This window comes from Castanea sativa, chromosome 1, assembly GCF_040712315.1.
Source record: "Castanea sativa cultivar Marrone di Chiusa Pesio chromosome 1, ASM4071231v1".
Taxonomy (NCBI): domain Eukaryota; kingdom Viridiplantae; phylum Streptophyta; class Magnoliopsida; order Fagales; family Fagaceae; genus Castanea; species Castanea sativa.
In genome coordinates, this window is record NC_134013.1 from 40,146,946 (window position 1) to 40,164,249 (window position 17,304).

The 17,304-nt window shown below is 34.7% G+C and overlaps 1 pseudogene; it reads right to left on the reverse strand.

Moving 5' to 3' along the window:
* Positions 1 to 7,225: 7,225 nt before the first annotated feature.
* LOC142622780 (uncharacterized) lies at positions 7,226 to 13,177 on the reverse strand (annotated as a pseudogene).
* Between the last annotated feature and the right edge of the window lie 4,127 nt (positions 13,178 to 17,304).

Genomic DNA, 17,304 nt, shown 5'->3' on the forward strand with positions numbered 1-17,304 from the left:
TTATTAAAAATAGATCCCGCAGTACTATTCACACATTTAAAAATTATTTTGCTACAGTGTTTTTAGTTTTCAGCAATAAGTTCTATCCAAACGACCGTAGTCATAAACTTAGATCTATCTTAATGGCTAGAAGGGGATCTAAACATGGATTTGAAAACATGAACATCATCTAGAGGTATTTAGGAGGTGCTTGGAAGAGTAGTTTAAGTTATGCTGTTTGAGTTTTTTTGATATACGTGTGGGTGAAAAAGTGTGTAGTATTCTTTAAAATGTGTGAAAATATGTTTAAACTAGCTTGCCAAACACTCCCTTAATATTTTACCTTTGTTTACCCTAGTTAAACTTTTCGTATTCTCACTCCTATCACCTGGGGGTATAAACAAAATATTTTATTTTAGAGTGGAGGACTTTCAGGTCAATGTGGGTAGATGATCCTACATTAGGCTTAGCACTAGACATTATCTTTAATTTAGTCCTAAACAAATCAAGTTCACTCTCTACACTTTTCAGTTTATCGACATGTACATACTACTTTATAGTTTTCAGCCAATTCATTTCTTGCATTTAAATATTTAACTTTAAGGCCTCCTTTCCATATTTGACTTCATTGAATTCGTCTAGAGATTTACTAGCGAGTTTGTGAATTTTTTTTTCTTTTTTAAAAGAAGACAAAAGAAATTTATTGATTAAACTCGGTCATAATCGGATAGAAGTACAACATTGAGATGTAAAGGAACATTCTCAATCCACACATATAAACCACTAACATATATTACATGTCTAGCTAAGTTATGAAATACAGAATTACACAATCTACGAGTATGAGAAAAGATAATAGAACTAAAAGAATCTATATACAATTTAGCACCAGAAATAAGGAGACCAAAAAGAAAGTTTGTGAAAGTGATTACAAGCCCTAGAAATTTCACCATATGTAGTCTCAAGACCATCAAATTCATTATTAGAAGATTCAATACAATTAGCCTCGTCCTATCAATAAAAAAATATACAATTAACCTCGTCCCTACTACAATTGAAATGACAAAAAAAAAAATCTTTCTTATTAAGTACAATTCCCAGTCTCTTTATTTAACTTTATCTAAGCACTTAATGCATTGCATAACCTGATTATTTTTATTCATTTTTTATTTCTAGAGTCTTTCCTAGATTTTTACTTATCCATGACAAACAAGGGTCAAATTCAAGAAATAAATCTTGCAAGTGTGTACCTAAGCTCTAATACCAATTGAAAAGACCGGTTTTGACCCTAAAGTGACTAAGCAACAAATTATTAGATTAATTACCAATTAACCGAATTATATGATCAAAATTGCAATATCGATTACCACAAATCAAAGTGCACCATATCTTAAAGCAAGAGGAAAAAGAAAAAGAAAAAAGCAATAGACACACGATATGGTGATGAAGTGAAAAATCAACTGAAAATGCTTTCAAAGGAAAAACCACTATCAAGTGAAATTTTACAATCTAGCATAAAACCTTAATAGTTAAGACTCTACCTAGTAGATTAACTTATAGTTGAAACCTTCTTTTGCTCTAAAACTTCTAAACTTTTGATATATAAACACCTTCACAGATGACACATTCATGTTCACGACCAAGACCCTGACCAGCTCCAAGAACCTCTTGAATATTTGAACTCTACAACAACAATAGGATGATACCTCTGTGGCTTCAACTTTTGATCTCACCAATGAAAAACAATTCAAAGAATATATCTTGTAAACTCACATGCACACACGATGGAGGTTAGGATTTTCTCTTTGATTAGCATAGGGTTTCTACCACTCCGACCCTCTTAGATGTCATGTATAACCTCTTTTGTATAAGCATTCCAATTAGGATTTAATGATACATGACACTGATTTTATTAAAACACGTCATATTTTCAATACATGATTTTTGATCGATTAAGTCAAGATCAAAAGTTTGTTGAAATCCTAGATTTCGAACGATTGAATAATGATCAAACAACTGTTGAATCCTTATAGATTTACTTGTCTGGGTTGCATCTTGACACTTTGATCTTGACCATTGAGTAACTCACAACAGACTTGGTGTGTATTATATAGTCAATCTCTCTCTCTCTCTCTCTCTCATTAGTGTAAAAGATGATTACTTTTGTAGTTACACGTGTTTAATTTACCTCGAATGTTAGAACATGCTTAGGATTAAGACTGATGAGGAACAAAATGGTAGATTCATCTATAGGGTCATTTAGGAAGCAGAAGACCGTCCACATGATGATTGTCATCCAAACATATCCCTCCGTCCATAGGCACAACTACTCAACACTTAGAGAAAATTTCACTCAACTTGACAAAAATGAGATTTACCACATCAGATCACTACTTCAGAAAGTGGGAACAATTTCCCCATAATTCGCTCCTACTACCTCCACTCAGCCAATATATCTTCTATGAAGAGAGTGACATAAAGCAAGGAGACCCACTCAAAATCTCTTATATAAAGGCTAGACCTCACCAAATTTGAGGTATGTGAGAATTCCAATTCTTAAATGCTTAGAGTTTTTGGAGATTTATAGAGAGTTCTAACTTAACCGTCGAAGGGTCTTTAGCCAATTTTACACCAGTGCACTTCGATTGTAACTATTATATCTTTTCAAGTCTTCCAACTAATCTTGGTTTGAACAATCAGCCCATTAATTTCTTGTATCATCAAAGGATTTACATCTATAAAATTTATTAAAACATTTGTATATCTTGGGATTTTGGAAGCTAAGATCATTGATTGTTGTGAACAAGTGAACCTCAAGCAAGTAATGCCTCTAACAAACACTACCAAAATCCTCATCAACAATCCCATATATATATAAAAGAAATTCTACACCCCCAATGTTTTTGAAAAAAAAAATTTCTTTAAATTATAAAAATCAATCGTATGGCCTAAAATGACATTGAAATCGACGAGAACATTTATTTCACAATTGATTGAAGATGTACATGTGGATTGTGATGGGAAAAAATTTCACATTTGAGTAGTTGCAAAGAATATGACCCAAGCTTTGATTCATTAATGAGTGGAGCCGTCTCAATTTTTTTGGCAGAGATAAATATGTTAATTTTTTTTTTTTTTTTTTTTTGAGAATCAAATACGTTAATGTTTGATTATTTATCTCATCCATGTGAGTTCCAGTTAGCTCAACTGGTAAAGTCTCTGATAGTTGTTTAAGAGATCTGGGGTTCAATCCCCACCTACACCAAAAACTGATTGGTGTCTTGATCTGATGATAAAGAGCTATCATCAGGAGCGGACGCCATAAGTTGAAACTCTCTCCAAAAAAAAATCTTATCCACGTGCAATAAATTTGCCACCCATAATAGGTTCCAGTTAGCTCAACTGGTAAAGTCTCTAATGGTTGTATAAGAGATCTGGAATTCAATCCCTGCCTACACCAAAAACTAATTGGTGTCTTGGTCTAATGATAAATAGCTATCATTAGGAACGGATGCCATAAGTTGAAACTTTCTCAAAAAACATTTGCCACCCATACTCAGAAGTTGTTACGAATCTCTCATAGATTTAGTAAGACATTGCTATAATATATCTTCAAATTCTTATTGTAAACATAAATGAATATCTATACATTTCCCCAGTTATTACAATGGTGGCTGAAAATCGGTGAGTCTTAGGTATCTGATTATCATCCTGTAGCCATGCAGGTAAATTTGTTCATAACATAAATTAGTTGATAGATAAATTCGAAAACTATATTATCTTGAATGCTCCAAATTCCTAACCCATCATCTCTGTCACATAAAATTTTAAACACAAAACATTGACTCTTTTATTTTAGTTTTCTCTTTTTCCTTTTAATGGTTGCATACCAATGCTTTACCTCCAGAGCTTTGTAGTGTATGTAATTTTTATTTTATATAATTCAATTGTTATAGTAAATGGGGAAGGTAGATTTGAATTTTAGTTCTTCTCATAAAAGAGACTAGACAATAGAACTGAAATACAAAACTCTTCAACTTAATTTGTATATGTATTTTTAAAATTGCCTTTTAGAGAGATTAAGAAAATTAGAGAAAATTGTTTAGTAATCTTATAATGTTCAAGATGGGCATATACTCATGCTTAACTTTTGAACAATGCAACTTCTACTATGACTGCAACCTTCTAACGCTTGTGGGATTTAGTTAGTTCAAATAGGTAAGTATTCTATCTTAAATAAGAGATGTTGAACAAATTTTGCTTACACCAAAAAGGAACTTCATTGATGACTTAACCTAATGATGAAGAACAATAACATAAAAGGAATGCTAAAGATACAAATTCTATCACATCTAGAATAAAATAAAAAAACTTGTTTACGTTCATTTGTTTAGTAAACAAGTTATGCCCAGACCCAATTTTAGCCTTGATTATATATATACTTGTTTGAAATATATTTATATAGACTTGAAACTGAGTTTTATAAATTTGAAAAATTGGTTCATATGGTATAAAAGTATTAATTGTAGTAAAAATTCATAAATTTATGAATGGCTAAAATATTTTAGTCATGATTTTACTATACATAGGAAAAGAATAAGTTAATTAAGTAATTCGTTAACAAGTTTAAGCTTGCTCGACAAATAAATGAACCAAACTTAAACATGTAATCTTGTTTGATCTTGAGTTTAAACTCAACTTGTGTTTGAAATAAATTAAAATAAACAAACTTGAATTTTTAATATTCAGTTCAACTCAACTCATTTATAACCCTATAATAACGAATAGTGGTGGGTTGCACGTGTCAATAGTGGATAAAAAATGTCAATTGCTAACAGTTGCATGAGTTAGCAACTTGTGAAATTGAGTGTGCAATTGTGTGTCTCTAGATTTTTTTTTTTTTTTTAAAGAAGTAAAGCTAATTCGATGAAACGTAAGGAGGGGCAATGACATATGCTTGGAAACTGTCGAGTCGTGGGCTATAATTGCAAGATGCCTTTATGAGCTGGTTATTACAGGTAGTTGGGTACTTCCACCAAAGAAATTTAAAGGTATTTAGTTAATGGGCTGGGGACAGTTTGGGTGTACCATGTACCAAAGATTCATTGTATCGGATTAATCCAGCTTGGCTTTTATGGGCTTTGTTGTAGGAATGATAAATGGGTCCAGATTAATTCCCTCACTGTACAAAATCAACACACCAGAAATCTCTCTCCTAAGATAATAGTTTCCCAAACCTTGTTCCCTTTAGCATTTTAGGGCCTAGGGGACCCCAAGACCAAAATTTATAATGTCCCAATTGATTAATCCTGGCCGTACACGTCATGAATCATTAACAATACATGTGTTTGATTTTGAGGGGCCGCCACCCATTGATGACAATCAATCAGGGCCAACAATTAACAGCACACGTGTTTTCTCATTTTATTTAGGGTTTTTTTTAATCAAGTAAAAAATCTTGTGTGTTTCTGCTTTCTGTTTTTGAGCTCAGCCATTAATCTCAGTGTCCTTCGGTTTTCTGAATTAACCTGCTCACAGGCCCAATAATGCAATTTGAAATTTGGGCTTTGAAGGGCCTCCATAAACCCTATATATCCAGCTAAGTGTAGTCACTTCGAATTAATTAAAAGCTGTATTATGTGTGATGCGCAGAAACTCTTGGATTATGCATGTGATTTTGTGATAGTTGTGATGATTTAATGGGTAAGCGACAGTATGTTTCGGCTTTATACATTGCAAAACTATGGACATACATCCATTTTTATTTTTCACCTCCCAGTCCATAACGAACTTAATTATTAACTTATGATTAGAGTACTTAAATCCACTTTATCTTACTATGTACTCATACCGGTCTCATGTATAAGTATTATAATCTAAATCACAAATTGGCATTCAAGCATATTGTGAAAAATAATTCTGAATTTAGTTTTTTTTTTTTTTTTTTTTTTTTAATTGTGGATTGATTTACATTACATGAGCTTCTTATTCGAAATAGTTATATATATATATATATATAAATATATATATTCCATTTTATTCTGAAAATAGATTGTATTAAATTGATATTCTTATGCCAAGAGTTTTATAATTCAATTGGTACCTCCTGATGTTTCTAACTGAGACGTTAAGAGCTTAAATCTCTAAGGGGGGTGTTTGGTAGAGTAGTTTGAGTTATGTTGTTTGAGTGTTTTTGATATACATGTGGGTGAAAAGTATATGAAAATGCGTGTAATATTTAAAATATGAGTTATTTTGTTAAAACTCACATGTCAATTGTCAAACAGACCCTAATATTGCATTATAACTATCAAATTTATTAACAAAGAAAATAGTAAATGATTGGCGGTCATCATCTTTTATACAAAGAGGTAAATTTTTGCCAAAAATCATAGAAGATTACTAAGTACTCATGGCGGTCTCACGTGTTGTTTATAATTAAATATAACTTTAGATATTAAAAATCATGCCTCTAATCACACTTCATAAATGAGTGCCGACTACGCACTTACTATTCAAGAATTCTGAAATTGGAACTTCTCAACACATTACATATACACGACAGTTGTCCTACCCGAATGATATTTTGCAATCACTATGGAGTGAATTTTAGCTTAATTCTTGCCTATAATGTTTGGGATGAAATATTTCAATTCCAATATATCATTATTAGGTTCTCAAAAAAAAAAATATCATTATTAGATTATTACCATTATATTATTCATGAACTTTCAATATTATCTTACTCCATCTTTGGGTGGAAAAACAAACAATTATTCTTATTTTTTGCTTAATAATAGAGGTTTTTAGATTAGTGTCAATTATTATTATTTGTGAAAAATCTGCACGTAAGTTTACATTATTTTAATCACAACAGTAACATAGTACTATTGCTAGTTGCCAAATTTTTTTAGTCGCCTTGGATGGAGCAATTTTTGCGAGTGTGTGAAGTGCTAAAATAGCATTTTAGCTATTTTGGAAGCTTCAATGTGAATGCATGCTTTTAGTAAGTGAGGATAGGGGAAGGGTTGCCAGAAGGCCCAGAACACACAGTCCATACCCGGAGGAAAAACACAGGTTAATAACCAAAGGTTAAACACAGTCCTTATTCTTCCCCGCTACACTATCCACGCCTCATTCTCATATGCCCTCATTTTTAGAACCCAGTCTTTGCCTTTTGAATGCTCTTACCAACAAAGTGAATTCTGTTCAAAGCTCTAAATGAAGCATTTCAATAACAACATAGTAGATCCACAACAAAGTAGCAAGATTTTGCCACCATTCATTTCTATTGAATTTTTTCCTTTTTGTTGAACTGTTTCTGAATAATTGTTAAAAGGAGACATGATATGGTTAACTCAAGTAAAGATACTATCTTTTTTTTCTTTTTTTTAATGTAAAGATATAACAAAGAATCCTGTTTGAACTATGGATTAGTCCTTAGAATTCTCCCTTGCTTCTTGCTTCATCTTCCCAAGCTCCACAAGCAGTGTCAAAAGAGCCTCACATTTCACAAGCATCAGGTTCACTAGGATTCTTCTTCCTTGATGAGTACACCATCCAGGCATGGTCGAGCTTCTTGTCTGGTCTGACTACAACAGAGCCTGGAACTTCAGCATCACGGCATGTTACTAGACCATCACTCTTCTCCCCATACCTGAGCTGCAAGTGGAGTGCACATACAGCCATGGCTGCAGATAAAGGAATCACTACAGGCACTTGACGTCCTGCTTGAACATTATCAGACTCCTCATTGCCAAAGTTGGGAAACGGAAGCCAGGGAAGTTCTGCATGGGCTATGTGAGTCATTGTGGCAAGGACACCAGGAGCTATACTTGCCTCAGAATGGAAGGAGATCAAAGGGATGTTTTCAGGGAGCTTGTGTTTCATGATGAACTCCTTCCGCTTCTCATATGTGAGATCCTCCAATGCCCTTATGTCACCCTATCATACATGATTGAAATATGTCATGATGAGAACCTTAAAGGGAAAACTGAAAATAACAAAAAAATCATGTTATGCTGCAGGAAATAATATACACTTCACCAAAACTACACCAAAGCATTATGAGTAACCTAGCCTGGAAAAGAGGAAATAAAAGGAATGATGGAAAGTAAGAACTCAGTGAAAAATTGAAAGAAAGTTTGCACAAGAAATTTCTAATAGAATGGAAGCAGGGTGGCGTATAACAATGTCTATGATGCAGGAATGGAGATCTACGCGAGCATGTCATCATGACCTAAGACAAAAAGTAAAAGCATCTAACAATTCCCCATTGTGAAATTTAAGTTCTTCCTGCATGATTCTGAGATGATATCAAGCATAAATTATAGTTTTTTTCTTCTTCTTTCTTTTTTTTTTGGGGGGGGGGGGGAGGAGAGGAAATGAATACCTTAATAAGCTTGCATATCAAGAACTCCATGATCTTCTGGATTTCTTTGTCAGCAATCTGGCCTTCATGGAGAATATCAGAAGCTAGAGGGGTGCCACCAAAGGGACTCTGTACAAGTGCCAAACCAGCAACTTTGTCTTTCAAATCAGACCAGTAAACAGACAATGCAGCTGCAGCATCAACTCCACCCTTGCTGTGTCCTAGCAGCATTACATGCTTGCCAGATCCCCAGTAGAGCTCCTCAATATATTGCTTCAGTTCCCATGCATTGTGCTCAACTGATGCCTGCGTGCAAGAAAAAATATAAGAAACTAGTTGCCAAAATATTATTTTTTATGACTTATATGGAAACAAAAAGGTAATTGGAAAGGAAGAAAAAATTTAAAAAAAAAAAAAAAGAGAAGTGGCATGACAAGAGAACCAATCATTAAAATAATAACTCCACCACCAGCTATAAATAAATTAAGTAGAAAAATGAAAATTTCATGCTTATACCAAGTAATCATTCATTTCGTACCTCACTATGAATTTTTGCAATATGACAAGCTAGACCCATCTTTGAAAAGAATTTTTTAGCACCCACAAAATATAAGGGACAATGATTACTAAAGAGGCCTGCCAGATCATAGTTCCCATTAAAAAGGGTTTAACCATGCAAAATTGTAAATGAATAAAAACCAAACTCTTGCCAAAGGGGTGAGGGATCTTCTCTTACCTGGAATTAGTAGATAAACAAATGAGTTGGGTAGTTTGTGCTCTCCATTTCTGGGAGTATAGAACAAAAAAACTTACCAAAGTAACAAGATATATAGTTATACAAAACATATATAAGTATATTTTATTGAAATTTCAAACAGCATGTAAAAGGAAAAGGAATCATGAAGCATATAAGTTAACTATCTTAGAAGAAGAGGGGGGAAGCCCTAGGGTTACAATTCAAACATACACGATGATATCATTGATGTGTTTTAGGTAGCAAGATGATGGGAAATAGTGCTTGGCAAACTCAGCTAAGCAGATGACATAAAACTATTTGCTCACAGCAGATTGACCAGCAACAGAATTTGGACAAATATTAAGCAACTTCAACAAGGTTTTATCCATTTGAGCCTAAGAAAAAAGTTTTTTAGATGACGAATATATTGGAAAAATCCACTCTACTAGCACATCTCCAATAAACGAAAACGAAAAGACTGACCAAAAAAATATCAATTAAGTCCATAGTAATCAAAAGAATACCAGAGATAAAATGCATAGATGAATCATAACCAACACAAGTCCTCTCCCTTCCCCTCTCTGGGGCAGGGGCAGGGGCCCAACTATAGTGGGGTAAGAAGATATAGATTTAGCATGATACCTTATGCCTGCAAGCAATTCCAAAAATCTCGATGTACCATCCACCACAGAAGCCATTCCGGGTGTGCATTGCAACCATCCAATATCATCGGAAGAACCACGCAAAGTTGTACACACTCGAGATGTAATGCTGAAGATAATTAAAAAATGTTGAATGAGAACCAAATTAAAAACCAGACAAACGTATAAGCAAATAATTGATAATTCAGAGTAAATATAACATCAACTGGAACAGAAACTAAAGGAGACCATCCACAGATTCTTCTATGGCACATGCACCCATGAGTTCATGGTTAAAATCTAATTCTTTTACCTATGAACTTGAACTTGAATGCATCTCAAGTAAGAAAAAAACTGTTTCCAGGAGAATAATGACAATCTCCAGGCAAATCGTAAACTGGACAATGGAAGCATCAACCTACACCCAGATGAAGCAACTAAAGATGAAGATGGCCAAAATTTGCAATCAAATTATTAAAGAGCTGCAGTACCATTACAAAAATCCTACCTTATATTGCACCATATGGTGGTTACCACTTCATAGTCTTAAACAGAGGGTTGCCACACAAAAGTACTTGGCAGTCAACTAATTCATGAAAAGGAACTAAACATTGTCTTGTTTAAAAAATACTGAAACAAGGAGGTGAAACTGATTGAGCACAAAGAATGTCAATCATTTAATTCATTTAAAAATACCATCCACACTGATTGTCAGAATTTCAGATTTGATCAAATTGGTTAGACTATGACTTAGATATACATGGTTGAATCTTATAGATTGGCATCATTTATAATCTTAAAGGAAAGAAAGTTTTTACCCTTGGAAAAAGATAGGGACACCCCTACAGTTGTAATTGCTTTCCACAACTTCAGATCTTGCATTCACAATCAATTCTTCCCTAAGTCCTGATGTTCTTCCTTCCAGGACTGTAGGGCTTGAAATGGAGATGCAAGGTTTAGAAGACGATGAACATCCTTCAGTAATAGATGTACAAATGCTGTAACAAGAACATCCTGGATTCCGTTCAGAAGAAATTACCACCAAATTTTCTGAGCATCTAATGACATCTCTAAATACAAGATCCTCTGCAATAACAGCACGCCCAAATGCAGCCATTATGTTCCAAAAACCTGGATGTTAACAGAACTTCAATGAACTAAAAAACATCCTACATTGCGAAGGCATTGATGTTCTCATGACAAGAACAATGATCTCCAAAATAACGCATTTATTAAACAAAGAAGTAACTCACCAATAAATTGAATGAAACGACGACTTATATAACTAGTTAGTGTCAAGAAGCGGGTGAAAATATCATCCATTAACGAGTGAAATCCGAGAGTATCAATAAGAAGACTAGTGTTCTTCACAGCATCACCATGGGCCTGAGACACTAACCTCTATTAGATTTAGAGAACAAGCTCCCACATCAACTATATTCCTATGACCTAAATGTGAACAATGCAAGCTGACAAGTTTGATCTTGGAGTGATCCCTTCTTCACTTACTAAATGGGCAAACCTAATGTGGGATACACAAATTTCATTTTTGAATATATTTATTACTATTTTTTCCTTTTTCCAAACAGATGGTATTCATTATTGATAAGTGGCCAAACAAGAATGAAGCCCTTTGGTCAATGCGAACCCTACTCCATGGGTTGAATGGAAACCACTTTGAATCTTTTTAAATAAGGTGTCTCAGCATCTATCCCTACCATCGGATAACACATTATTGGTGTCATCAAGTTGGTTATTTTAATAAAAAAAATGACAATGCAGACACAAATAAATGATAAAGAGCAGAGAATTTCTGACCAAATGCTTTGTCTGATGACTATGTACTTCTAGGAGGTAACCATTACTTGAAAAACGTCTGACCTGATGTGACTTGAATTAAAAGAAGAAAAGAATAAATACATTAATGACACCACAGAATGAAACATCAAGATTTCTCAAGGTATATACTTAGTTATGCTTGCTTATAAACAAGTACTCACTGTTGAAGGGATCTCAGATATTTCCTTTTTGATATGTACATCTCCCATGAATTCGCCAACACCTGAAATCATGAAACTACATAATTAACACAATTCAGAGGAGTTGTGGACAACAATGCAACTCCAACCCAAGCTGAAGCATACAAAAGGAATCTCTAAAGAAAACACTCAAAAAGCTTAATAATAATAGAGGAATCAGTACCTAGGATGAGTAACTTACAAAGTATGGAATGGAAATGAATAGAATAATATAGAACAAAACAATCTTGTTTGGATGGAAAGGAATAAAAAATAATTAAAATCAAGATAGAGACTTTTAAAGAAAATAGAACTATCTTCAATCTTTGATATAAAAAGGGATTTTTGGAGGCGGGGTAGGTCTCAGAATGAAATCTCACTGAATAAAAAGTTGCAATGCATCATTACTTATGCTTTATGACTTTGTATTTCAAATAAACCGATGAAAAGATGTCAAACCAGGGGAATGGGAGAAATGCAATGGCCTCTTTCAAATTCAAGGACTGAAATGTTTAAACCCTTTCATATCTCAGAACATTCAGCTTGTCAAACCAGGGGAATGGGAGAAATGCAATGGCCTCTTTCAAATTCAAGGACTGAAATGTTTAAACCCTTTCATATCTCAGAACATTCAGCTTGAAGCAATATCAAAATGACCATATGTCTCTTTGGAATAAAACAATCATTCCTCTATCACTATTACTATCACTATCACTATCACAGACACAGAGAAATCAGATTCAAACACATTCCAGTTCCCACATTTACCTAGAAAGACCAACAACAATTGAATCAAATTTAGCATATAACAAAGAATACCCAGATGAGAAAATTAACAAATAATTGGGAAGAGGCATTAGAAGAAGAAAAAAAAACACACCATTCGTCCACCAGGCTTAATTTATTAGCTTAGCATTGACATGCAAATAAAGATGAGAGTGAATGACTTACACTGACAAAGTTCAAAATTTTAAGCCCAACACTGAAAGAGAGATTCAAATCTGCAGAACCCAGAAAACGGTTATTCATCAGAACCAAACCAATTCAAATTTATAGAGGGGGGAAAAAAAAACCAGCTAACGTTATTTCCAAAAAAAAAAGTTTGAAATTTCAGATTAAAAACAAACAAAAGTAAAATAATTAAATGAAAAAGAAATCACAAAAAAAAAAAAAAGGGAACTGTACCAACCGAATGAAAAGGCAGTGATGTGGGAGTGGAGCAATAGATGATCATAGAGCATTATCCAATTGCTTTTTATTTCTTGAATGAGTCCGCTATATATGGCCCACCTAATTATGTTCACTATCAAGCTTCAATAGCAAGAAAGTTTCTTTATTTTATGTATTTTAGTTTATCCTTTTGTTTGGGATTGTAGTACAAAAATTAATCAGATGGAGGTGTGTTTTTTTAACAGAAAAAGACAAGCTTTTCAATTAAGGGTGCGTTTGTTTCGGCAGTAAATAATTTCCGGGTGTAAAATGATTTCAGCTGAAAACATTTTCGGGAAAAGAAAATATTTTTAGGTGTTTGGTAACATTTGAAAAAATACTTTGAAATTTTTTTTCAGGTGTTTGGTTGTCATCTTGAAAATATTATAGAAAATGCATTTTGTATTTGTTGCTCACATTTTCTCACATTTTCTCACATTTTCTTAGCTTCCAATCAATATACAAAAATCGTTTCTGAGATAAACACTGAACAAACAAAACCAAAAAAAAAAAAATCATCAACTTTGGGAGAGAAGAAGGAAGAGAGAGAGAGAGGAGAGATCGTGCGATCGAAGGCGGCGGAGGCTTCGATCGCGCGATCGAAGGCGGCGGAGGCTTCGATCGCGCGATCGAAGGCGGCGGAGGCTTCGATCGCGCGATCGAAGGCGGCGTAGGCTTCTATCGCGCGATCGACGGCGGCGGAGGCTTCGATCGCGCGATCGAAGGCGAGACACATGGCGGAGGTTCGATCGCGCGATCGACGGCGAAGGCGAGACACGTGGCGGAGGTTCGATCGCGAGATCGACGGCGGTGGAGGCTTCGATCGCGCGATGTACGGCGAAGGCGAGACACGTGGCGGAGGTTCGATCGCGCGATGGACGGCGAAGGCGAGATCGCGCGGTGGAGGCTTCGGTCTTTCGGATTGCGCGCGGTGCGAGGCACGGCTCGGACGGCGAGATTGTGCGGCGTTTGGGCCGAGCTTGGCCGGAGTTTGGCTGAGGTGAGCTTGGAGATGAGTTTTGGACTGTGTGAGGAGCTCTCTCTTCAGTGTGATTTCCGGAAACCATTTGAAGGTAAAATCAAAGTGGAAATGATTTTCCGTTGGAGAGGGCTGATTTTCCGATTGGCCAAATGGTTTTCCGTTGACCGAATTTTCCGTGGCTGCCAAACATACGAAAACGCGGAAAATGATTTCCTGAAACTGTTTTCAGTCCAAACAAACGGTGAAAACCAGTGAAAACTGAAACAGTGAAAACCAGAAATTAAGGCCAAGGCCGTCCTCCCTCCCTCTCTCGTGTCTCTTGAAGAAGCAGTGAGACGGGACAGAACGGAAAGAACAAGTCTTGCTTTCTTTGCAGACGTGGTATGGGCTTGTGGCTGTGGGAGTGGGACCCTCCCACTAGTAGTCAATGATAGCTTAGCTTTCAATACGGAATACACGTGGCGTTTTGGTAATCATCTCTTGGATATATGGTTAACAAATGGAGGGCCTGCAACATATTTTATCCGATTCTTTTTATCTTTTTTCTTTTTTTAGTTGATATGTTGTGATCGGTGAAAATAAAAAGTTAAAAACTAGCATGCTTTGATTTTTTTTTTTTTTTTAAGTTATATGTAATTGTTCAATTTAAATTTATTTACTTATACTATTATTTAAGCGATTTTTTTTTATAAATTAAAAAAAAATTTCCTTGTTTTGGAATCTCAATTTTAAGTCCACAATATCCCAAATTTACCTGTTTATAAAACTTAAATAATAGGATTAAGCATATAAAATTACAAATTTAAAAACTCCTAAATTTTAGCTAAATTTTAAAAAAAGAAAGCAGTTTTTTCTTATCATGGTATTACAATTTTATCTGAATTTTATCGGTCTCAATCATCATGTTCTGTCTTATGCAAATTCAAAAAAACAAAAAACTAAAACTAAAACTAAATCTTTGTTACGTCAACTTATATAAATAAATAAAAATTGTTACATGTAAAATATTTGCAACAGTCTTTTACATGTAAAATCTTAATGATGTATAAAAGCATTGAGCAGCACATAAATTGTTTGGTCCACTCTCTCAAATCCAACTCCTGACTTCTTACTTTTCTTAATATTTTAGAAACCATGTAGGGAAGCTTAGAAACAAATGAATTTAATAATTTTTTTTGGTTTTCTAAGCTTCTTCCATTACCCATTCCTAGAACAAACCCGCAGGAAACGAATCTTTTACAAATTGGAATTTAAGAATCTTCATTGAAGATCAATTTGAGCAGTGATAAACAGTGTCATGTACCATCTTGCATTGTACATTGAAGTGCCATAAATCTAGTAGTTCACAACCAGTACTGGCTTAACATATCTGCAATAAATTGTGAAAGAAAATAAGATTTGATTACCAAAAATAAAAAGATTAAGTTTGTAACAAAATTTTTCCCATGATGCACCTCAGTTTCTTGAGGCAATATACTAAACTAAAACACAACTAGAATCAAAGTCCATAGAGAATGCTTTTAGCCTTTGATAAGACAGTTAAATATTTTTCTCAACCCAAAAGTGCTTCCTATAAATGTAAGGTCTTCACTGACTCCTTCAAATGCAAGAACTTAGAGCTTCTCTTTCTCTGTTCTCTCAGCATATAGCATAAACAAAGCTACTCTTTATGCCACTCTTATCTTTCATCATTAAAAAATGATATGTCCACAATATTTTCACAATATTTTTACAACAAGTCTTAAATGGCAGGTTATTAGTGGTTGTTATTATTACGGCAAAAAAGTAATCTTAGTGTTAGGTTCAAATTTGAACCAATAACAACTAACCACCTATGATATGTTGTGAATATTTTGTGTACATAGCAATTCTCTTCACCATTTGGGTCTTCCATATTCCCCTGGCTTCTACTTTTAGTGGAAAGCTTTTGCTTATTGACAACACATATCCAATCTAGAAGCATGCTGGTCATTGTTTTTGGTATCAACTAGCAAAACGCTTACCAATAAGCTTACTCAAAAATCAAATGTACTAGCAGATCACTTCCACACTTATAGACTATTGCTTGTCCTTGTAGTCCCTATTTACAACATTATAAAAGATGGAGAATGGTTGGAGCTGGGAGCAAAAGACACTGATTAGTGAACTAATTCAAGGAATGGAACTAGCAAAACAGTTAAGGGTACAATTTAGTGGTACATCTTCATCACCTGAGACCACGGATATGTTGTTACAGATGAACATGCTATTTATTCTTCTTCGCCTCAAATCTGAATTTAGCTAGATCATGGAACATAAATTTGGTTCACAATGCCTAAACTCATTCATAATAAAATAGAGTAACATCCTCCCCACTCCCAAAAAACAAAAGTAGGTGCATGCACACACAGAAAAAGGAGATTGGCTTCTTCTGACTTCTTCCGAAGTACTTATTTTTATTGAAGTTATAGACTTTTTATTAAACTTGGCTTCATGCCATTAACTTAAATTTTTCTCCAAAATAGCTTGGAACTACATATCTGCTTCACCTGTTAATTCATCCCTTTCTAATTCTCAGGGTAACATCCACTCCAATCTCTATTCAGTCGTAAATATTAAATACCAAATATCATTATAAGATCATATTTAAACAAATCCTATCATTGAGAAGCAGTAAAAAAAAAAACCCTAATAACAATTTGTTGAGGTCCAAAAAATCACAATGATGTACCAAGGCCCAAAACAACGTAAAGGATTGAAGCCTGAGAAAATAATAAAGCATTTGGGCTCCTAATATAAAAAGGGGGAGAGATCCAAACCCATTAAGGGTCCGTCAAGAAAGGCTTGAGCCCATGGATGGGCAACTTTCGACCCCCACGAAATAAAGGAAGGAAAAAAGCCCAACCCAGTCATTAAAAGTCAAAAAAATCACTGGGGAGCTCGAAAAATAACCGGGCCAAGATATCTGGGAACTCCAAGGAGCCTATGATCCTTGGGACGAGCAGTAAGGCCAGGTTTGGATTAAGACAAGTCAAGGGGGTATGCCAAGAAGCACAAAGAACAAGAGCAGATGTGTCCCTATCATCCACCCAATGATGTAGAAAATGGATCAGAAGGCTTGGGAACCAACAACTCATGAGCAGCGAGCTGGTAACTCGGGGTACCCAGAAAGAAGAACCGTGAAGGAAGGTAGCTGGGAAACTTTCAACCTAGCAGGAAGGAATCAACTCACTTGGAAAAAAATGACAAAGGGAAGGGTAGCCAAAAGTTGAATCTGAAAAGGTGGGATCTAGAAGCCTTAAAAGAGGAAAGATCAAAGGTCAGCTCTGTAGGATATCCCAGAACGGAATGTCAGCAAGAGGCTTTTGAGGAAGAAACCCCAAAAGAGG